Source organism: Staurois parvus, unplaced genomic scaffold (genome assembly GCF_062004578.1).
Source record: "Staurois parvus isolate SC_StPar_1 unplaced genomic scaffold, SC_StPar_1.0 ptg000020l, whole genome shotgun sequence".
Taxonomy (NCBI): Eukaryota; Metazoa; Chordata; class Amphibia; order Anura; family Ranidae; genus Staurois; species Staurois parvus.
This window is the reverse complement of record NW_028317816.1, coordinates 5780282-5802242: the sequence shown is the minus strand read 5'-3', so window position 1 is coordinate 5802242 and position 21961 is coordinate 5780282. Positions and strand designations below refer to the sequence as shown.

General features: G+C 44.5%; 12 non-coding genes across 12 annotated transcripts; 3 read left to right on the top strand and 9 right to left on the bottom strand.

Annotated features, from left to right (window-relative positions):
* The first annotated feature begins 416 nt into the window (after positions 1–416).
* On the top strand, positions 417–490 carry TRNAT-AGU (transfer RNA threonine (anticodon AGU)). Its single transcript has one exon. It is a non-coding gene; the product is annotated as a tRNA-Thr (tRNA).
* A 212-nt stretch (positions 491–702) lies between these two features.
* TRNAS-GCU (transfer RNA serine (anticodon GCU)) lies at positions 703–784 on the bottom strand. Its single transcript has one exon. It is a non-coding gene; the product is annotated as a tRNA-Ser (tRNA).
* Positions 785–2463: 1679 nt separating this feature from the next.
* Positions 2464–2545, bottom strand: TRNAS-GCU (transfer RNA serine (anticodon GCU)). Its single transcript has one exon. It is a non-coding gene; the product is annotated as a tRNA-Ser (tRNA).
* Positions 2546–7747: 5202 nt separating this feature from the next.
* TRNAS-GCU (transfer RNA serine (anticodon GCU)) lies at positions 7748–7829 on the bottom strand. The gene has a single exon. It is a non-coding gene; the product is annotated as a tRNA-Ser (tRNA).
* A 1679-nt stretch (positions 7830–9508) lies between these two features.
* Positions 9509–9590, bottom strand: TRNAS-GCU (transfer RNA serine (anticodon GCU)). Its single transcript has one exon. It is a non-coding gene; the product is annotated as a tRNA-Ser (tRNA).
* Positions 9591–10983: 1393 nt separating this feature from the next.
* TRNAT-AGU (transfer RNA threonine (anticodon AGU)) lies at positions 10984–11057 on the top strand. Its single transcript has one exon. It is a non-coding gene; the product is annotated as a tRNA-Thr (tRNA).
* Positions 11058–11269: 212 nt separating this feature from the next.
* Positions 11270–11351, bottom strand: TRNAS-GCU (transfer RNA serine (anticodon GCU)). The gene has a single exon. It is a non-coding gene; the product is annotated as a tRNA-Ser (tRNA).
* A 3441-nt stretch (positions 11352–14792) lies between these two features.
* TRNAS-GCU (transfer RNA serine (anticodon GCU)) lies at positions 14793–14874 on the bottom strand. The gene has a single exon. It is a non-coding gene; the product is annotated as a tRNA-Ser (tRNA).
* Positions 14875–16553: 1679 nt separating this feature from the next.
* TRNAS-GCU (transfer RNA serine (anticodon GCU)) lies at positions 16554–16635 on the bottom strand. The gene has a single exon. It is a non-coding gene; the product is annotated as a tRNA-Ser (tRNA).
* Positions 16636–18028: 1393 nt separating this feature from the next.
* On the top strand, positions 18029–18102 carry TRNAT-AGU (transfer RNA threonine (anticodon AGU)). Its single transcript has one exon. It is a non-coding gene; the product is annotated as a tRNA-Thr (tRNA).
* Positions 18103–18314: 212 nt separating this feature from the next.
* On the bottom strand, positions 18315–18396 carry TRNAS-GCU (transfer RNA serine (anticodon GCU)). The gene has a single exon. It is a non-coding gene; the product is annotated as a tRNA-Ser (tRNA).
* A 3440-nt stretch (positions 18397–21836) lies between these two features.
* Positions 21837–21918, bottom strand: TRNAS-GCU (transfer RNA serine (anticodon GCU)). The gene has a single exon. It is a non-coding gene; the product is annotated as a tRNA-Ser (tRNA).
* Positions 21919–21961: the final 43 nt, after the last annotated feature.

Genomic DNA, 21961 nt, shown 5'->3' with positions numbered 1-21961 from the left:
CAGACTCTGCCTGTTTAAAATAAGATTAGGTGGGATTGGCCCACTGTTACCTCTTGACTTCACAAGAGATATCTGAGTTGTAGCCTTGGCTCTTAAACCTTTTAGCAAAAATGAAGCAATGTACAAAGCTGGAAAGTTTTCAAGCTACTCGTAAGCTGGTTTTTCTTGGCACCAAACAGCTAAGAAAAATAAGCAATGAAAAAAGAAGAAAAAGAAAAAAACAACAACTTTTGGAGGAGTGATGAGTTCAAAAGGACGTTGCATAGTCTCCTTTGCTATCTCCTCCTCTGCCTTTCATGCTGCGTTAGAGATTTTGAAGCTTGATGTGCGTAACATTTGTCAAGAAGTTCCTCACAACTGTTCTGTGCCTGTGCTGACACAAGTCTGCCTTTGGCACGAGCACAGTGTCCGGGTGTGGTGCTGTGGCTTAGTTGGTTAAAGCGCCTGTCTAGTAAACAGGAGATCCTGAGTTTGACTCTCAGCAGCGCCTTTCTTTGGCTGCAGATTAAGCCCTTGAAAAGTTTTTAAGAGTGGCCTCGGGAGCTTTGTGCCGCAATGGCATGGTTTAGGCAGCAGCCCTGCTCTTGATGCTTCCAGCTGATCTCTTCAAAGCCCTGCGAGTTTGCTGGACCTTTTAGCCTAGGTTATGCCAGCCTGGTGTCCACGGCAAGCACAAAACAGTGCACCTTTAGACGAAGGGCTCGATGAGGATGGGATTCGAACCCATGCATGCAGAGCACAATGGATTAGCAGTCCATCGCCTTAACCACTCGGCCACCTCATCCACAGCAAGCTTGCGAGCTTTGATTTTGGGAGCTGCATGTCACAAGCAGAAACTTGAGGAAAAGACACAAGCAGGATGCCGTTTCTCATCTCCTAATAGAGCACCTTGCTTCCGTGCTGTCAATTCATTGTGACAAAAGCTTCATTCTTCCTTTTCTGCCAAGGGTATAATCAAATGTTACAAATGCAATCAAGGGTGTAAAGCAAGTCACAAGTAGTAATGCTCACCAACTTTGCTGCAGACACGCAGTCTAACGGCATGGAATTAGGAAGCGTCAACAGGTGCAAAATGTCATGTATTCCCCATCTTTTTTTTTCACTTTCTGCTGTTCCTTTTTTATTGGCTCTAGATGATGAACTGTGCCCGCGTCAAGAGAAATTCGCCTGGATGGAGCCACTCTTTTGCCAGGACATTCAGAGATGTAGCTCAACCATCAATTTCAAGTCTACACTTTTCTCCTACCTGGCTGGCATTTTTACATGAATGCAAAGTGTTTGACTGTGGTTGGGGTCCCAAAACTCTTGTCACCGCTTCAGTATCTGTTCCCTTTGACTTCACCTCGGGCAATGATTCATTTGGTTAAAAGACACATGCAGGATGTCTTTCCACAAATAGTCATATTCACAAACTCCTCTTGGCGATCATGAATTCAAACGTCAAGGGTGGAGGATGTATGAAAAATGGCAGCGTTCCTATTTTTCTTCCCCATCTTTGTTCATTTTCAGCCTGTTGATTAGCTCTAGATCAAGGACTCTGTGTTCTTCCAAAAACAGGAGGATGTCTGCCTGCTGTCTTCCAAGGGACAAATGAAAAGTTAGAAGCGTAAGAAACGGTCTGAAGCAAGATGCAGATAGTTTCCTTCCCCAAATCTTTTTGCCCACATGCATTTCATCTTCACGGGAGTGGAAGCCAAAAGATGGGCAAATTGGTTTTTCCCACCTTCTTTTATTTTCGGTCCATTGTTTGATTCTAGAGCACAGACTCTGCCTGTTTAAAATAAGATTAGGTGGGATTGGCCCACTGTTACCTCTTGACTTCACAAGAGATATCTGAGTTGTAGCCTTGGCTCTTAAACCTTTTAGCAAAAATGAAGCAATGTACAAAGCTGGAAAGTTTTCAAGCTACTCGTAAGCTGGTTTTTCTTGGCACCAAACAGCTAAGAAAAATAAGCAATGAAAAAAGAAGAAAAAGAAAAAAACAACAACTTTTGGAGGAGTGATGAGTTCAAAAGGACGTTGCATAGTCTCCTTTGCTATCTCCTCCTCTGCCTTTCATGCTGCGTTAGAGATTTTGAAGCTTGATGTGCGTAACATTTGTCAAGAAGTTCCTCACAACTGTTCTGTGCCTGTGCTGACACAAGTCTGCCTTTGGCACGAGCACAGTGTCTTGGTGTGGTGCTGTGACTTAGTTGGTTAAAGCGCTTGTCTAGTAAACAGGAGATCCTGAGTTCGACTCTCAGCAGCGCCTTTCTTTGGCTGCAGATTAAGCCCTTGAAAAGGTTTTAAGAGTGGCCTCGGGAGCTTTGTGCCGCAATGGCATGGTTTAGGCAGCAGCCCTGCTCTTGATGCTTCCAGCTGATCTCTTCAAAGCCCTGCGAGTTTGCTGGACCTTTTAGCCTAGGTTATGCCAGCCTGGTGTCCACGGCAAGCACAAAACAGTGCACCTTTAGACGAAGGGCTCGATGAGGATGGGATTCGAACCCATGCATGCAGAGCACAATGGATTAGCAGTCCATCGCCTTAACCACTCGGCCACCTCATCCACAGCAAGCTTGCGAGCTTTGATTTTGGGAGCTGCATGTCACAAGCAGAAACTTGAGGAAAAGACACAAGCAGGATGCCGTTTCTCACCTCCTAATAGAGCACCTTGCTTCCGTGCTGTCAATTCATTGTGACAAAAGCTTCATTCTTCCTTTTCTGCCAAGGGTATAATCAAATGTTACAAATGCAATCAAGGGTGTAAAGCAAGTCACAAGTAGTAATGCTCACCAACTTTGCTGCAGACACGCAGTCTAACGGCATGGAATTAGGAAGCGTCAACAGGTGCAAAATGTCATGTATTCCCCATCTTTTTTTTTCACTTTCTGCTGTTCCTTTTTTATTGGCTCTAGATGATGAACTGTGCCCGCGTCAAGAGAAATTCGCCTGGATGGAGCCACTCTTTTGCCAGGACATTCAGAGATGTAGCTCAACCATCAATTTCAAGTCTACACTTTTCTCCTACCTGGCTGGCATTTTTACATGAATGCAAAGTGTTTGACTGTGGTTGGGGTCCCAAAACTCTTGTCACCGCTTCAGTATCTGTTCCCTTTGACTTCACCTCGGGCAATGATTCATTTGGTTAAAAGACACATGCAGGATGTCTTTCCACAAATAGTCATATTCACAAACTCCTCTTGGCGATCATGAATTCAAACGTCAAGGGTGGAGGATGTATGAAAAATGGCAGCGTTCCTATTTTTCTTCCCCATCTTTGTTCATTTTCAGCCTGTTGATTAGCTCTAGATCAAGGACTCTGTGTTCTTCCAAAAACAGGAGGATGTCTGCCTGCTGTCTTCCAAGGGACAAATGAAAAGTTAGAAGCGTAAGAAACGGTCTGAAGCAAGATGCAGATAGTTTCCTTCCCCAAATCTTTTTGCCCGCATGCATTTCATCTTCACGGGAGTGGAAGCCAAAAGATGGGCAAATTGGTTTTTCCCACCTTCTTTTATTTTCGGTCCATTGTTTGATTCTAGAGCACAGACTCTGCCTGTTTAAAATAAGATTAGGTGGGATTGGCCCACTGTTACCTCTTGACTTCACAAGAGATATCTGAGTTGTAGCCTTGGCTCTTAAACCTTTTAGCAAAAATGAAGCAATGTACAAAGCTGGAAAGTTTTCAAGCTACTCGTAAGCTGGTTTTTCTTGGCACCAAACAGCTAAGAAAAATAAGCAATGAAAAAAGAAGAAAAAGAAAAAAACAACAACTTTTGGAGGAGTGATGAGTTCAAAAGGACGTTGCATAGTCTCCTTTGCTATCTCCTCCTCTGCCTTTCATGCTGCGTTAGAGATTTTGAAGCTTGATGTGCGTAACATTTGTCAAGAAGTTCCTCACAACTGTTCTGTGCCTGTGCTGACACAAGTCTGCCTTTGGCACGAGCACAGTGTCTGGGTGTGGTGCTGTGGCTTAGTTGGTTAAAGCGCCTGTCTAGTAAACAGGAGATCCTGAGTTTGACTCTCAGCAGCGTCTTTCTTTGGCTGCAGATTAAGCCTTTGAAAAGGTTTTAAGAGTTGCCTCGGGAGCTTTTTGCCGCAATGGCATGGTTTAGGCAGCAGCCCTGCTCTTGATGCTTCCAGCTGATCTCTTCAAAGCCCTGCGAGTTTGCTGGACCTTTTAGCCTAGGTTATGCCAGCCTGGTGTCCACGGCAAGCACAAAACAGTGCACCTTTAGACGAAGGGCTCAATGAGGATGGGATTCGAACCCATGCATGCAGAGCACAATGGATTAGCAGTCCATCGCCTTAACCACTCGGCCACCTCATCCACAGCAAGCTTGCGAGCTTTGATTTTGGGAGCTGCATGTCACAAGCAGAAACTTGAGGAAAAGACACAAGCAGGATGCCGTTTCTCACCTCCTAATAGAGCACCTTGCTTCCGTGCTGTCAATTCATTGTGACAAAAGCTTCATTCTTCCTTTTCTGCCAAGGGTATAATCAAATGTTACAAATGCAATCAAGGGTGTAAATCAAGTCACAAGTAGTAATGCTCACCAACTTTGCTGCAGACACGCAGTCTAACGGCATGGAATTAGGAAGCGTCAACAGGTGCAAAATGTCATGTATTCCCCATCTTTTTTTTTCACTTTCTGCTGTTCCTTTTTTATTGGCTCTAGATGATGAACTGTGCCCGCGTCAAGAGAAATTCGCCTGGATGGAGCCACTCTTTTGCCAGGACATTCAGAGATGTAGCTCAACCATCAATTTCAAGTCTACACTTTTCTCCTACCTGGCTGGCATTTTTACATGAATGCAAAGTGTTTGACTGTGGTTGGGGTCCCAAAACTCTTGTCACCGCTTCAGTATCTGTTCCCTTTGACTTCACCTCGGGCAATGATTCATTTGGTTAAAAGACACATGCAGGATGTCTTTCCACAAATAGTCATATTCACAAACTCCTCTTGGCGATCATGAATTCAAACGTCAAGGGTGGAGGATGTATGAAAAATGGCAGCGTTCCTATTTTTCTTCCCCATCTTTGTTCATTTTCAGCCTGTTGATTAGCTCCAGATCAAGGACTCTGTGTTCTTCCAAAAACAGGAGGATGTCTGCCTGCTGTCTTCCAAGGGACAAATGAAAAGTTAGAAGCGTAAGAAACGGTCTGAAGCAAGATGCAGATAGTTTCCTTCCCCAAATCTTTTTGCCCGCATGCATTTCATCTTCACGGGAGTGGAAGCCAAAAGATGGGCAAATTGGTTTTTCCCACCTTCTTTTATTTTCGGTCCATTGTTTGATTCTAGAGCACAGACTCTGCCTGTTTAAAATAAGATTAGGTGGGATTGGCCCACTGTTACCTCTTGACTTCACAAGAGATATCTGAGTTGTAGCCTTGGCTCTTAAACCTTTTAGCAAAAATGAAGCAATGTACAAAGCTGGAAAGTTTTCAAGCTACTCGTAAGCTGGTTTTTCTTGGCACCAAACAGCTAAGAAAAATAAGCAATGAAAAAAGAAGAAAAAGAAAAAAACAACAACTTTTGGAGGAGTGATGAGTTCAAAAGGACGTTGCATAGTCTCCTTTGCTATCTCCTCCTCTGCCTTTCATGCTGCGTTAGAGATTTTGAAGCTTGATGTGCGTAACATTTGTCAAGAAGTTCCTCACAACTGTTCTGTGCCTGTGCTGACACAAGTCTGCCTTTGGCACGAGCACAGCGTCTGGGTGTGGTGCTGTGGCTTAGTTGGTTAAAGCGCCTGTCTAGTAAACAGGAGATCCCGAGTTCGACTCTCAGCAGCGCCTTTCTTTGGCTGCAGATTAAGCCTTTGAAAAGGTTTTAAGAGTGGCCTCGGGAGCTTTTTGCCGCAATGGCATGGTTTAGGCAGCAGCCCTGCTCTTGATGCTTCCAGCTGATCTCTTCAAAGCCCTGCGAGTTTGCTGGACCTTTTAGCCTAGGTTATGCCAGCCTGGTGTCCACGGCAAGCACAAAACAGTGCACCTTTAGACGAAGGGCTCGATGAGGATGGGATTCAAACCCATGCATGCAGAGCACAATGGATTAGCAGTCCATCGCCTTAACCACTCGGCCACCTCATCCACAGCAAGCTTGCGAGCTTTGATTTTGGGAGCTGCATGTCACAAGCAGAAACTTGAGGAAAAGACACAAGCAGGATGCCGTTTCTCACCTCCTAATAGAGCACCTTGCTTCCGTGCTGTCAATTCATTGTGACAAAAGCTTCATTCTTCCTTTTCTGCCAAGGGTATAATCAAATGTTACAAATGCAATCAAGGGTGTAAAGCAAGTCACAAGTAGTAATGCTCACCAACTTTGCTGCAGACACGCAGTCTAACGGCATGGAATTAGGAAGCGTCAACAGGTGCAAAATGTCATGTATTCCCCATCTTTTTTTTTCACTTTCTGCTGTTCCTTTTTTATTGGCTCTAGATGATGAACTGTGCCCGCGTCAAGAGAAATTCGCCTGGATGGAGCCACTCTTTTGCCAGGACATTCAGAGATGTAGCTCAACCATCAATTTCAAGTCTACACTTTTCTCCTACCTGGCTGGCATTTTGACATGAATGCAAAGTGTTTGACTGTGGTTGGGGTCCCAAAACTCTTGTCACCGCTTCAGTATCTGTTCCCTTTGACTTCACCTCGGGCAATGATTCATTTGGTTAAAAGACACATGCAGGATGTCTTTCCACAAATAGTCATATTCACAAACTCCTCTTGGCGATCATGAATTCAAACGTCAAGGGTGGAGGATGTATGAAAAATGGCAGCGTTCCTATTTTTCTTCCCCATCTTTGTTCATTTTCAGCCTGTTGATTAGCTCTAGATCAAGGACTCTGTGTTCTTCCAAAAACAGGAGGATGTCTGCCTGCTGTCTTCCAAGGGACAAATGAAAAGTTAGAAGCGTAAGAAACGGTCTGAAGCAAGATGCAGATAGTTTCCTTCCCCAAATCTTTTTGCCCGCATGCATTTCATCTTCACGGGAGTGGAAGCCAAAAGATGGGCAAATTGGTTTTTCCCACCTTCTTTTATTTTCGGTCCATTGTTTGATTCTAGAGTACAGACTCTGCCTGTTTAAAATAAGATTAGGTGGGATTGGCCCACTGTTACCTCTTGACTTCACAAGAGATATCTGAGTTGTAGCCTTGGCTCTTAAACCTTTTAGCAAAAATGAAGCAATGTACAAAGCTGGAAAGTTTTCAAGCTACTCGTAAGCTGGTTTTTCTTGGCACCAAACAGCTAAGAAAAATAAGCAATGAAAAAAGAAGAAAAAGAAAAAAACAACAACTTTTGGAGGAGTGATGAGTTTAAAAGGACGTTGCATAGTCTCCTTTGCTATCTCCTCCTCTGCCTTTCATGCTGCGTTAGAGATGTTGAAGCTTGATGTGCGTAACATTTGTCAAGAAGTTCCTCACAACTGTTCTGTGCCTGTGCTGACACAAGTCTGCCTTTGGCACGAGCACAGTGTCCGGGTGTGGTGCTGTGGCTTAGTTGGTTAAAGCGCCTGTCTAGTAAACAGGAAGATCCTGAGTTCGACTCTCAGCAGCGCCTTTCTTTGGCTGCACATTAAGCCCTTGAAAAGGTTTTAAGAGTGGAATCGGGAGCTTTGTGCCGCAATGGCATGGTTTAGGCAGCAGCCCTGCTCTTGATGCTTCCAGCTGATCTCTTCAAAGCCCTGCGAGTTTGCTGGACCTTTTAGCCTAGGTTATGCCAGCCTGGTGTCCACGGCAAGCACAAAACAGAGCACCTTTAGATGAAGGGCTCGATGAGGATGGGATTCGAACCCATGCATGCAGAGCACAATGGATTAGCAGTCCATCGCCTTAACCACTCGGCCACCTCATCCACAGCAAGCTTGCGAGCTTTGATTTTGGGAGCTGCATGTCACAAGCAGAAACTTGAGGAAAAGACACAAGCAGGATGCCGTTTCTCACCTCCTAATAGAGCACCTTGCTTCCGTGCTGTCAATTCATTGTGACAAAAGCTTCATTCTTCCTTTTCTGCCAAGGGTATAATCAAATGTTACAAATGCAATCAAGGGTGTAAAGCAAGTCACAAGTAGTAATGCTCACCAACTTTGCTGCAGACACGCAGTCTAACGGCATGGAATTAGGAAGCGTCAACAGGTGCAAAATGTCATGTATTCCCCATCTTTTTTTTTCACTTTCTGCTGTTCCTTTTTTATTGGCTCTAGATGATGAACTGTGCCCGCGTCAAGAGAAATTCGCCTGGATGGAGCCACTCTTTTGCCAGGACATTCAGAGATGTAGCTCAACCATCAATTTCAAGTCTACACTTTTCTCCTACCTGGCTGGCATTTTTACATGAATGCAAAGTGTTTGACTGTGGTTGGGGTCCCAAAACTCTTGTCACCGCTTCAGTATCTGTTCCCTTTGACTTCACCTCGGGCAATGATTCATTTGGTTAAAAGACACATGCAGGATGTCTTTCCACAAATAGTCATATTCACAAACTCCTCTTGGCGATCATGAATTCAAACGTCAAGGGTGGAGGATGTATGAAAAATGGCAGCGTTCCTATTTTTCTTCCCCATCTTTGTTCATTTTCAGCCTGTTGATTAGCTCTAGATCAAGGACTCTGTGTTCTTCCAAAAACAGGAGGATGTCTGCCTGCTGTCTTCCAAGGGACAAATGAAAAGTTAGAAGCGTAAGAAACGGTCTGAAGCAATATGCAGATAGTTTCCTTCCCCAAATCTTTTTGCCCGCATGCATTTCATCTTCACGGGAGTGGAAGCCAAAAGATGGGCAAATTGGTTTTTCCCACCTTCTTTTATTTTCGGTCCATTGTTTGATTCTAGAGTACAGACTCTGCCTGTTTAAAATAAGATTAGGTGGGATTGGCCCACTGTTACCTCTTGACTTCACAAGAGATATCTGAGTTGTAGCCTTGGCTCTTAAACCTTTTAGCAAAAATGAAGCAATGTACAAAGCTGGAAAGTTTTCAAGCTACTCGTAAGCTGGTTTTTCTTGGCACCAAACAGCTAAGAAAAATAAGCAATGAAAAAAGAAGAAAAAGAAAAAAACAACAACTTTTGGAGGAGTGATGAGTTCAAAAGGACGTTGCATAGTCTCCTTTGCTATCTCCTCCTCTGCCTTTCATGCTGCGTTAGAGATTTTGAAGCTTGATGTGCGTAACATTTGTCAAGAAGTTCCTCACAACTGTTCTGTGCCTGTGCTGACACAAGTCTGCCTTTGGCACGAGCACAGGGTCTGCGTGTGGTGCTGTGGCTTAGTTGGTTAAAGCGCCTGTCTAGTAAACAGGAGATCCCGAGATCGACTCTCAGCAGCGCCTTTCTTTGGCTGCAGATTAAGCCTTTGAAAAGGTTTTAAGAGTGGCCTCGGGAGCTTTTTGCCGCAATGGCATGGTTTAGGCAGCAGCCCTGCTCTTGATGCTTCCAGCTGATCTCTTCAAAGCCCTGCGAGTTTGCTGGACCTTTTAGCCTAGGTTATGCCAGCCTGGTGTCCACGGCAAGCACAAAACAGAGCACCTTTAGATGAAGGGCTCGATGAGGATGGGATTCGAACCCATGCATGCAGAGCACAATGGATTAGCAGTCCATCGCCTTAACCACTCGGCCACCTCATCCACAGCAAGCTTGCGAGCTTTGATTTTGGGAGCTGCATGTCACAAGCAGAAACTTGAGGAAAAGACACAAGCAGGATGCCGTTTCTCACCTCCTAATAGAGCACCTTGCTTCCGTGCTGTCAATTCATTGTGACAAAAGCTTCATTCTTCCTTTTCTGCCAAGGGTATAATCAAATGTTACAAATGCAATCAAGGGTGTAAAGCAAGTCACAAGTAGTAATGCTCACCAACTTTGCTGCAGACACGCAGTCTAACGGCATGGAATTAGGAAGCGTCAACAGGTGCAAAATGTCATGTATTCCCCATCTTTTTTTTTCACTTTCTGCTGTTCCTTTTTTATTGGCTCTAGATGATGAACTGTGCCCGCGTCAAGAGAAATTCGCCTGGATGGAGCCACTCTTTTGCCAGGACATTCAGAGATGTAGCTCAACCATCAATTTCAAGTCTACACTTTTCTCCTACCTGGCTGGCATTTTTACATGAATGCAAAGTGTTTGACTGTGGTTGGGGTCCCAAAACTCTTGTCACCGCTTCAGTATCTGTTCCCTTTGACTTCACCTCGGGCAATGATTCATTTGGTTAAAAGACACATGCAGGATGTCTTTCCACAAATAGTCATATTCACAAACTCCTCTTGGCGATCATGAATTCAAACGTCAAGGGTGGAGGATGTATGAAAAATGGCAGCGTTCCTATTTTTCTTCCCCATCTTTGTTCATTTTCAGCCTGTTGATTAGCTCTAGATCAAGGACTCTGTGTTCTTCCAAAAACAGGAGGATGTCTGCCTGCTGTCTTCCAAGGGACAAATGAAAAGTTAGAAGCGTAAGAAACGGTCTGAAGCAATATGCAGATAGTTTCCTTCCCCAAATCTTTTTGCCCGCATGCATTTCATCTTCACGGGAGTGGAAGCCAAAAGATGGGCAAATTGGTTTTTCCCACCTTCTTTTATTTTCGGTCCATTGTTTGATTCTAGAGTACAGACTCTGCCTGTTTAAAATAAGATTAGGTGGGATTGGCCCACTGTTACCTCTTGACTTCACAAGAGATATCTGAGTTGTAGCCTTGGCTCTTAAACCTTTTAGCAAAAATGAAGCAATGTACAAAGCTGGAAAGTTTTCAAGCTACTCGTAAGCTGGTTTTTCTTGGCACCAAACAGCTAAGAAAAATAAGCAATGAAAAAAGAAGAAAAAGAAAAAAACAACAACTTTTGGAGGAGTGATGAGTTCAAAAGGACGTTGCATAGTCTCCTTTGCTATCTCCTCCTCTGCCTTTCATGCTGCGTTAGAGATTTTGAAGCTTGATGTGCGTAACATTTGTCAAGAAGTTCCTCACAACTGTTCTGTGCCTGTGCTGACACAAGTCTGCCTTTGGCACGAGCACAGTGTCCGGGTGTGGTGCTGTGGCTTAGTTGGTTAAAGCGCCTGTCTAGTAAACAGGAGATCCTGAGTTCGACTCTCAGCAGCTCCTTTCTTTGGCTGCAGATTAAGCCCTTGAAAAGGTTTTAAGAGTTGCCTCGGGAGCTTTGTGCCGCAATGGCATGGTTTAGGCAGCAGCCTTGCTCTTGATGCTTCCAGCTGATCTCTTCAAAGCCCTGCGAGTTTGCTGGACCTTTTAGCCTAGGTTATGCCAGCCTGGTGTCCACGGCAAGCACAAAACAGTGCACCTTTAGACGAAGGGCTCGATGAGGATGGGATTCGAACCCATGCATGCAGAGCACAATGGATTAGCAGTCCATCGCCTTAACCACTCGGCCACCTCATCCACAGCAAGCTTGCGAGCTTTGATTTTGGGAGCTGCATGTCACAAGCAGAAACTTGAGGAAAAGACACAAGCAGGATGCCGTTTCTCACCTCCTAATAGAGCACCTTGCTTCCGTGCTGTCAATTCATTGTGACAAAAGCTTCATTCTTCCTTTTCTGCCAAGGGTATAATCAAATGTTACAAATGCAATCAAGGGTGTAAAGCAAGTCACAAGTAGTAATGCTCACCAACTTTGCTGCAGACACGCAGTCTAACGGCATGGAATTAGGAAGCGTCAACAGGTGCAAAATGTCATGTATTCCCCATCTTTTTTTTTCACTTTCTGCTGTTCCTTTTTTATTGGCTCTAGATGATGAACTGTGCCCGCGTCAAGAGAAATTCGCCTGGATGGAGCCACTCTTTTGCCAGGACATTCAGAGATGTAGCTCAACCATCAATTTCAAGTCTACACTTTTCTCCTACCTGGCTGGCATTTTTACATGAATGCAAAGTGTTTGACTGTGTTTGGGGTCCCAAAACTCTTGTCACCGCTTCAGTATCTGTTCCCTTTGACTTCACCTCGGGCAATGATTCATTTGGTTAAAAGACACATGCAGGATGTCTTTCCACAAATAGTCATATTCACAAACTCCTCTTGGCGATCATGAATTCAAACGTCAAGGGTGGAGGATGTATGAAAAATGGCAGCGTTCCTATTTTTCTTCCCCATCTTTGTTCATTTTCAGCCTGTTGATTAGCTCTAGATCAAGGACTCTGTGTTCTTCCAAAAACAGGAGGATGTCTGCCTGCTGTCTTCCAAGGGACAAATGAAAAGTTAGAAGCGTAAGAAACGGTCTGAAGCAAGATGCAGATAGTTTCCTTCCCCAAATCTTTTTGCCCGCATGCATTTCATCTTCACGGGAGTGGAAGCCAAAAGATGGGCAAATTGGTTTTTCCCACCTTCTTTTATTTTCGGTCCATTGTTTGATTCTAGAGTACAGACTCTGCCTGTTTAAAATAAGATTAGGTGGGATTGGCCCACTGTTACCTCTTGACTTCACAAGAGATATCTGAGTTGTAGCCTTGGCTCTTAAACCTTTTAGCAAAAATGAAGCAATGTACAAAGCTGGAAAGTTTTCAAGCTACTCGTAAGCTGGTTTTTCTTGGCACCAAACAGCTAAGAAAAATAAGCAATGAAAAAAGAAGAAAAAGAAAAAAACAACAACTTTTGGAGGAGTGATGAGTTCAAAAGGACGTTGCATAGTCTCCTTTGCTATCTCCTCCTCTGCCTTTCATGCTGCGTTAGAGATTTTGAAGCTTGATGTGCGTAACATTTGTCAAGAAGTTCCTCACAACTGTTCTGTGCCTGTGCTGACACAAGTCTGCCTTTGGCACGAGCACAGCGTCTGGGTGTGGTGCTGTGGCTTAGTTGGTTAAAGCGCCTGTCTAGTAAACAGGAGATCCCGAGTTCGACTCTCAGCAGCGCCTTTCTTTGGCTGCAGATTAAGCCTTTGAAAAGGTTTTAAGAGTGGCCTCGGGAGCTTTTTGCCGCAATGGCATGGTTTAGGCAGCAGCCCTGCTCTTGATGCTTCCAGCTGATCTCTTCAAAGCCCTGCGAGTTTGCTGGACCTTTTAGCCTAGGTTATGCCAGCCTGGTGTCCACGGCAAGCACAAAACAGTGCACCTTTAGACAAAGGGCTCGATGAGGATGGGATTCAAACCCATGCATGCAGAGCACAATGGATTAGCAGTCCATCGCCTTAACCACTCGGCCACCTCATCCACAGCAAGCTTGCGAGCTTTGATTTTGGGAGCTGCATGTCACAAGCAGAAACTTGAGGAAAAGACACAAGCAGGATGCCGTTTCTCACCTCCTAATAGAGCACCTTGCTTCCGTGCTGTCAATTCATTGTGACAAAAGCTTCATTCTTCCTTTTCTGCCAAGGGTATAATCAAATGTTACAAATGCAATCAAGGGTGTAAAGCAAGTCACAAGTAGTAATGCTCACCAACTTTGCTGCAGACACGCAGTCTAACGGCATGGAATTAGGAAGCGTCAACAGGTGCAAAATGTCATGTATTCCCCATCTTTTTTTTTCACTTTCTGCTGTTCCTTTTTTATTGGCTCTAGATGATGAACTGTGCCCGCGTCAAGAGAAATTCGCCTGGATGGAGCCACTCTTTTGCCAGGACATTCAGAGATGTAGCTCAACCATCAATTTCAAGTCTACACTTTTCTCCTACCTGGCTGGCATTTTTACATGAATGCAAAGTGTTTGACTGTGGTTGGGGTCCCAAAACTCTTGTCACCGCTTCAGTATCTGTTCCCTTTGACTTCACCTCGGGCAATGATTCATTTGGTTAAAAGACACATGCAGGATGTCTTTCCACAAATAGTCATATTCACAAACTCCTCTTGGCGATCATGAATTCAAACGTCAAGGGTGGAGGATGTATGAAAAATGGCAGCGTTCCTATTTTTCTTCCCCATCTTTGTTCATTTTCAGCCTGTTGATTAGCTCTAGATCAAGGACTCTGTGTTCTTCCAAAAACAGGAGGATGTCTGCCTGCTGTCTTCCAAGGGACAAATGAAAAGTTAGAAGCGTAAGAAACGGTCTGAAGCAAGATGCAGATAGTTTCCTTCCCCAAATCTTTTTGCCCGCATGCATTTCATCTTCACGGGAGTGGAAGCCAAAAGATGGGCAAATTGGTTTTTCCCACCTTCTTTTATTTTCGGTCCATTGTTTGATTCTAGAGTACAGACTCTGCCTGTTTAAAATAAGATTAGGTGGGATTGGCCCACTGTTACCTCTTGACTTCACAAGAGATATCTGAGTTGTAGCCTTGGCTCTTAAACCTTTTAGCAAAAATGAAGCAATGTACAAAGCTGGAAAGTTTTCAAGCTACTCGTAAGCTGGTTTTTCTTGGCACCAAACAGCTAAGAAAAATAAGCAATGAAAAAAGAAGAAAAAGAAAAAAACAACAACTTTTGGAGGAGTGATGAGTTTAAAAGGACGTTGCATAGTCTCCTTTGCTATCTCCTCCTCTGCCTTTCATGCTGCGTTAGAGATGTTGAAGCTTGATGTGCGTAACATTTGTCAAGAAGTTCCTCACAACTGTTCTGTGCCTGTGCTGACACAAGTCTGCCTTTGGCACGAGCACAGTGTCCGGGTGTGGTGCTGTGGCTTAGTTGGTTAAAGCGCCTGTCTAGTAAACAGGAAGATCCTGAGTTCGACTCTCAGCAGCGCCTTTCTTTGGCTGCACATTAAGCCCTTGAAAAGGTTTTAAGAGTGGAATCGGGAGCTTTGTGCCGCAATGGCATGGTTTAGGCAGCAGCCCTGCTCTTGATGCTTCCAGCTGATCTCTTCAAAGCCCTGCGAGTTTGCTGGACCTTTTAGCCTAGGTTATGCCAGCCTGGTGTCCACGGCAAGCACAAAACAGAGCACCTTTAGATGAAGGGCTCGATGAGGATGGGATTCGAACCCATGCATGCAGAGCACAATGGATTAGCAGTCCATCGCCTTAACCACTCGGCCACCTCATCCACAGCAAGCTTGCGAGCTTTGATTTTGGGAGCTGCATGTCACAAGCAGAAACTTGAGGAAAAGACACAAGCAGGATGCCGTTTCTCACCTCCTAATAGAGCACCTTGCTTCCGTGCTGTCAATTCATTGTGACAAAAGCTTCATTCTTCCTTTTCTGCCAAGGGTATAATCAAATGTTACAAATGCAATCAAGGGTGTAAAGCAAGTCACAAGTAGTAATGCTCACCAACTTTGCTGCAGACACGCAGTCTAACGGCATGGAATTAGGAAGCGTCAACAGGTGCAAAATGTCATGTATTCCCCATCTTTTTTTTTCACTTTCTGCTGTTCCTTTTTTATTGGCTCTAGATGATGAACTGTGCCCGCGTCAAGAGAAATTCGCCTGGATGGAGCCACTCTTTTGCCAGGACATTCAGAGATGTAGCTCAACCATCAATTTCAAGTCTACACTTTTCTCCTACCTGGCTGGCATTTTTACATGAATGCAAAGTGTTTGACTGTGGTTGGGGTCCCAAAACTCTTGTCACCGCTTCAGTATCTGTTCCCTTTGACTTCACCTCGGGCAATGATTCATTTGGTTAAAAGACACATGCAGGATGTCTTTCCACAAATAGTCATATTCACAAACTCCTCTTGGCGATCATGAATTCAAACGTCAAGGGTGGAGGATGTATGAAAAATGGCAGCGTTCCTATTTTTCTTCCCCATCTTTGTTCATTTTCAGCCTGTTGATTAGCTCTAGATCAAGGACTCTGTGTTCTTCCAAAAACAGGAGGATGTCTGCCTGCTGTCTTCCAAGGGACAAATGAAAAGTTAGAAGCGTAAGAAACGGTCTGAAGCAATATGCAGATAGTTTCCTTCCCCAAATCTTTTTGCCCGCATGCATTTCATCTTCACGGGAGTGGAAGCCAAAAGATGGGCAAATTGGTTTTTCCCACCTTCTTTTATTTTCGGTCCATTGTTTGATTCTAGAGTACAGACTCTGCCTGTTTAAAATAAGATTAGGTGGGATTGGCCCACTGTTACCTCTTGACTTCACAAGAGATATCTGAGTTGTAGCCTTGGCTCTTAAACCTTTTAGCAAAAATGAAGCAATGTACAAAGCTGGAAAGTTTTCAAGCTACTCGTAAGCTGGTTTTTCTTGGCACCAAACAGCTAAGAAAAATAAGCAATGAAAAAAGAAGAAAAAGAAAAAAACAACAACTTTTGGAGGAGTGATGAGTTCAAAAGGACGTTGCATAGTCTCCTTTGCTATCTCCTCCTCTGCCTTTCATGCTGCGTTAGAGATTTTGAAGCTTGATGTGCGTAACATTTGTCAAGAAGTTCCTCACAACTGTTCTGTGCCTGTGCTGACACAAGTCTGCCTTTGGCACGAGCACAGGGTCTGCGTGTGGTGCTGTGGCTTAGTTGGTTAAAGCGCCTGTCTAGTAAACAGGAGATCCCGAGTTCGACTCTCAGCAGCGCCTTTCTTTGGCTGCAGATTAAGCCTTTGAAAAGGTTTTAAGAGTGGCCTCGGGAGCTTTTTGCCGCAATGGCATGGTTTAGGCAGCAGCCCTGCTCTTGATGCTTCCAGCTGATCTCTTCAAAGCCCTGCGAGTTTGCTGGACCTTTTAGCCTAGGTTATGCCAGCCTGGTGTCCACGGCAAGCACAAAACAGTGCACCTTTAGACGAAGGGCTCGATGAGGATGGGATTCGAACCCATGCATGCAGAGCACAATGGATTAGCAGTCCATCGCCTTAACCACTCGGCCACCTCATCCACAGCAAGCTTGCGAGCTTTGATTTTGGGAGCTGCATGTCACAAGCAGAAACTTGAGGAAAAGACACAAGCAGGATGCCGTTTCTCACCTCCTAATAGAGCACCTTGCTTCCGTGCTGTCAATTCATTGTGACAAAAGCTTCATTCTTCCTTTTCTGCCAAGGGTATAATCAAATATTACAAATGCAATCAAGGGTGTAAAGCAAGTCACAAGTAGTAATGCTCACCAACTTTGCTGCAGACACGCAGTCTAACGGCATGGAATTAGGAAGCGTCAACAGGTGCAAAATGTCATGTATTCCCCATCTTTTTTTTTCACTTTCTGCTGTTCCTTTTTTATTGGCTCTAGATGATGAACTGTGCCCGCGTCAAGAGAAATTCGCCTGGATGGAGCCACTCTTTTGCCAGGACATTCAGAGATGTAGCTCAACCATCAATTTCAAGTCTACACTTTTCTCCTACCTGGCTGGCATTTTTACATGAATGCAAAGTGTTTGACTGTGGTTGGGGTCCCAAAACTCTTGTCACCGCTTCAGTATCTGTTCCCTTTGACTTCACCTCGGGCAATGATTCATTTGGTTAAAAGACACATGCAGGATGTCTTTCCACAAATAGTCATATTCACAAACTCCTCTTGGCGATCATGAATTCAAACGTCAAGGGTGGAGGATGTATGAAAAATGGCAGCGTTCCTATTTTTCTTCCCCATCTTTGTTCATTTTCAGCCTGTTGATTAGCTCTAGATCAAGGACTCTGTGTTCTTCCAAAAACAGGAGGATGTCTGCCTGCTGTCTTCCAAGGGACAAATGAAAAGTTAGAAGCGTAAGAAACGGTCTGAAGCAAGATGCAGATAGTTTCCTTCCCCAAATCTTTTTGCCCGCATGCATTTCATCTTCACAGGAGTGGAAGCCAAAAGATGGGCAAATTGGTTTTTCCCACCTTCTTTTATTTTCGGTCCATTGTTTGATTCTAGAGCACAGACTCTGCCTGTTTAAAATAAGATTAGGTGGGATTGGCCCACTGTTACCTCTTGACTTCACAAGAGATATCTGAGTTGTAGCCTTGGCTCTTAAACCTTTTAGCAAAAATGAAGCAATGTACAAAGCTGGAAAGTTTTCAAGCTACTCGTAAGCTGGTTTTTCTTGGCACCAAACAGCTAAGAAAAATAAGCAATGAAAAAAGAAGAAAAAGAAAAAAACAACAACTTTTGGAGGAGTGATGAGTTCAAAAGGACGTTGCATAGTCTCCTTTGCTATCTCCTCCTCTGCCTTTCATGCTGCGTTAGAGATTTTGAAGCTTGATGTGCGTAACATTTGTCAAGAAGTTCCTCACAACTGTTCTGTGCCTGTGCTGACACAAGTCTGCCTTTGGCACGAGCACAGTGTCCGGGTGTGGTGCTGTGGCTTAGTTGGTTAAAGCGCCTGTCTAGTAAACAGGAGATCCTGAGTTCGACTCTCAGCAGCTCCTTTCTTTGGCTGCAGATTAAGCCCTTGAAAAGGTTTTAAGAGTTGCCTCGGGAGCTTTGTGCCGCAATGGCATGGTTTAGGCAGCAGCCTTGCTCTTGATGCTTCCAGCTGATCTCTTCAAAGCCCTGCGAGTTTGCTGGACCTTTTAGCCTAGGTTATGCCAGCCTGGTGTCCACGGCAAGCACAAAACAGTGCACCTTTAGACGAAGGGCTCGATGAGGATGGGATTCGAACCCATGCATGCAGAGCACAATGGATTAGCAGTCCATCGCCTTAACCACTCGGCCACCTCATCCACAGCAAGCTTGCGAGCTTTGATTTTGGGAGCTGCATGTCACAAGCAGAAACTTGAGGAAAAGACACAAGCAGGATGCCGTTTCTCACCTCCTAATAGAGCACCTTGCTTCCGTGCTGTCAATTCATTGTGACAAAAGCTTCATTCTTCCTTTTCTGCCAAGGGTATAATCAAATGTTACAAATGCAATCAAGGGTGTAAAGCAAGTCACAAGTAGTAATGCTCACCAACTTTGCTGCAGACACGCAGTCTAACGGCATGGAATTAGGAAGCGTCAACAGGTGCAAAATGTCATGTATTCCCCATCTTTTTTTTTCACTTTCTGCTGTTCCTTTTTTATTGGCTCTAGATGATGAACTGTGCCCGCATCAAGAGAAATCGCTTGGATGGAGCCACTCTTTTGCCAGGACATTCAGAGATGTAGCTCAACCATCAATTTCAAGTCTACACTTTTCTCCTACCTGGCTGGCATTTTTACATGAATGCAAAGTGTTTGACTGTGGTTGGGGTCCCAAAACTCTTGTCACCGCTTCAGTATCTGTTCCCTTTGACTTCACCTCGGGCAATGATTCATTTGGTTAAAAGACACATGCAGGATGTCTTTCCACAAATAGTCATATTCACAAACTCCTCTTGGCGATCATGAATTCAAACGTCAAGGGTGGAGGATGTATGAAAAATGGCAGCGTTCCTATTTTTCTTCCCCATCTTTGTTCATTTTCAGCCTGTTGATTAGCTCTAGATCAAGGACTCTGTGTTCTTCCAAAAACAGGAGGATGTCTGCCTGCTGTCTTCCAAGGGACAAATGAAAAGTTAGAAGCGTAAGAAACGGTCTGAAGCAAGATGCAGATAGTTTCCTTCCCCAAATCTTTTTGCCCGCATGCATTTCATCTTCACGGGAGTGGAAGCCAAAAGATGGGCAAATTGGTTTTTCCCACCTTCTTTTATTTTCGGTCCATTGTTTGATTCTAGAGCACAGACTCTGCCTGTTTAAAATAAGATTAGGTGGGATTGGCCCACTGTTACCTCTTGACTTCACAAGAGATATCTGAGTTGTAGCCTTGGCTCTTAAACCTTTTAGCAAAAATGAAGCAATGTACAAAGCTGGAAAGTTTTCAAGCTACTCGTAAGCTGGTTTTTCTTGGCACCAAACAGCTAAGAAAAATAAGCAATGAAAAAAGAAGAAAAAGAAAAAAACAACAACTTTTGGAGGAGTGATGAGTTCAAAAGGACGTTGCATAGTCTCCTTTGCTATCTCCTCCTCTGCCTTTCATGCTGCGTTAGAGATTTTGAAGCTTGATGTGCGTAACATTTGTCAAGAAGTTCCTCACAACTGTTCTGTGCCTGTGCTGACACAAGTCTGCCTTTGGCACAAGCACAGTGTCTTGGTGTGGTGCTGTGACTTAGTTGGTTAAAGCGCCTGTCTAGTAAACAGGAGATCCTGAGTTCGACTCTCAGCAGCGCCTTTCTTTGGCTGCAGATTAAGCCTTTGAAAAGGTTTTAAGAGTGGCCTCGGGAGCTTTTTGCCACAATGGCATGGTTTAGGCAGCAGCCCTGCTCTTGATGCTTCCAGCTGATCTCTTCAAAGCCCTGCGAGTTTGCTGGACCTTTTAGCCTAGGTTATGCCAGCCTGGTGTTCACGGCAAGCACAAAACAGTGCACCTTTAGACAAAGGGCTAGATGAGGATGGGATTCGAACCCATGCATGCAGAGCACAATGGATTAGCAGTCCATCGCCTTAACCACTCGGCCACCTCATCCACAGCAAGCTTGCGAGCTTTGATTTTGGGAGCTGCATGTCACAAGCAGAAACTTGAGGAAAAGACACAAGCAGGATGCCGTTTCTCACCTCCTAATAGAGCACCTTGCTTCCGTGCTGTCAATTCATTGTGACAAAAGCTTCATTCTTCCTTTTCTGCCAAGGGTATAATCAAATGTTACAAATGCAATCAAGGGTGTAAAGCAAGTCACAAGTAGTAATGCTCACCAACTTTGCTGCAGACACGCAGTCTAACGGCATGGAATTAGGAAGCGTCAACAGGTGCAAAATGTCATGTATTCCCCATCTTTTTTTTTCACTTTCTGCTGTTCCTTTTTTATTGGCTCTAGATGATGAACTGTGCCCGCGTCAAGAGAAATTCGCCTGGATGGAGCCACTCTTTTGCCAGGACATTCAGAGATGTAGCTCAACCATCAATTTCAAGTCTACACTTTTCTCCTACCTGGCTGGCATTTTTACATGAATGCAAAGTGTTTGACTGTGGTTGGGGTCCCAAAACTCTTGTCACCGCTTCAGTATCTGTTCCCTTTGACTTCACCTCGGGCAATGATTCATTTGGTTAAAAGACACATGCAGGATGTCTTTCCACAAATAGTCATATTCACAAACTCCTCTTGGCGATCATGAATTCAAACGTCAAGGGTGGAGGATGTATGAAAAATGGCAGCGTTCCTATTTTTCTTCCCCATCTTTGTTCATTTTCAGCCTGTTGATTAGCTCTAGATCAAGGACTCTGTGTTCTTCCAAAAACAGGAGGATGTCTGCCTGCTGTCTTCCAAGGGACAAATGAAAAGTTAGAAGCGTAAGAAACGGTCTGAAGCAAGATGCAGATAGTTTCCTTCCCCAAATCTTTTTGCCCGCATGCATTTCATCTTCACGGGAGTGGAAGCCAAAAGATGGGCAAATTGGTTTTTCCCACCTTCTTTTATTTTCGGTCCATTGTTTGATTCTAGAGTACAGACTCTGCCTGTTTAAAATAAGATTAGGTGGGATTGGCCCACTGTTACCTCTTGACTTCACAAGAGATATCTGAGTTGTAGCCTTGGCTCTTAAACCTTTTAGCAAAAATGAAGCAATGTACAAAGCTGGAAAGTTTTCAAGCTACTCGTAAGCTGGTTTTTCTTGGCACCAAACAGCTAAGAAAAATAAGCAATGAAAAAAGAAGAAAAAGAAAAAAACAACAACTTTTGGAGGAGTGATGAGTTTAAAAGGACGTTGCATAGTCTCCTTTGCTATCTCCTCCTCTGCCTTTCATGCTGCGTTAGAGATGTTGAAGCTTGATGTGCGTAACATTTGTCAAGAAGTTCCTCACAACTGTTCTGTGCCTGTGCTGACACAAGTCTGCCTTTGGCACGAGCACAGTGTCCGGGTGTGGTGCTGTGGCTTAGTTGGTTAAAGCGCCTGTCTAGTAAACAGGAAGATCCTGAGTTCGACTCTCAGCAGCGCCTTTCTTTGGCTGCACATTAAGCCCTTGAAAAGGTTTTAAGAGTGGAATCGGGAGCTTTGTGCCGCAATGGCATGGTTTAGGCAGCAGCCCTGCTCTTGATGCTTCCAGCTGATCTCTTCAAAGCCCTGCGAGTTTGCTGGACCTTTTAGCCTAGGTTATGCCAGCCTGGTGTCCACGGCAAGCACAAAACAGTGCACCTTTAGACGAAGGGCTCGATGAGGATGGGATTCGAACCCATGCATGCAGAGCACAATGGATTAGCAGTCCATCGCCTTAACCACTCGGCCACCTCATCCACAGCAAGCTTGCGAGCTTTGATTTTGGGAGCTGCATGTCAC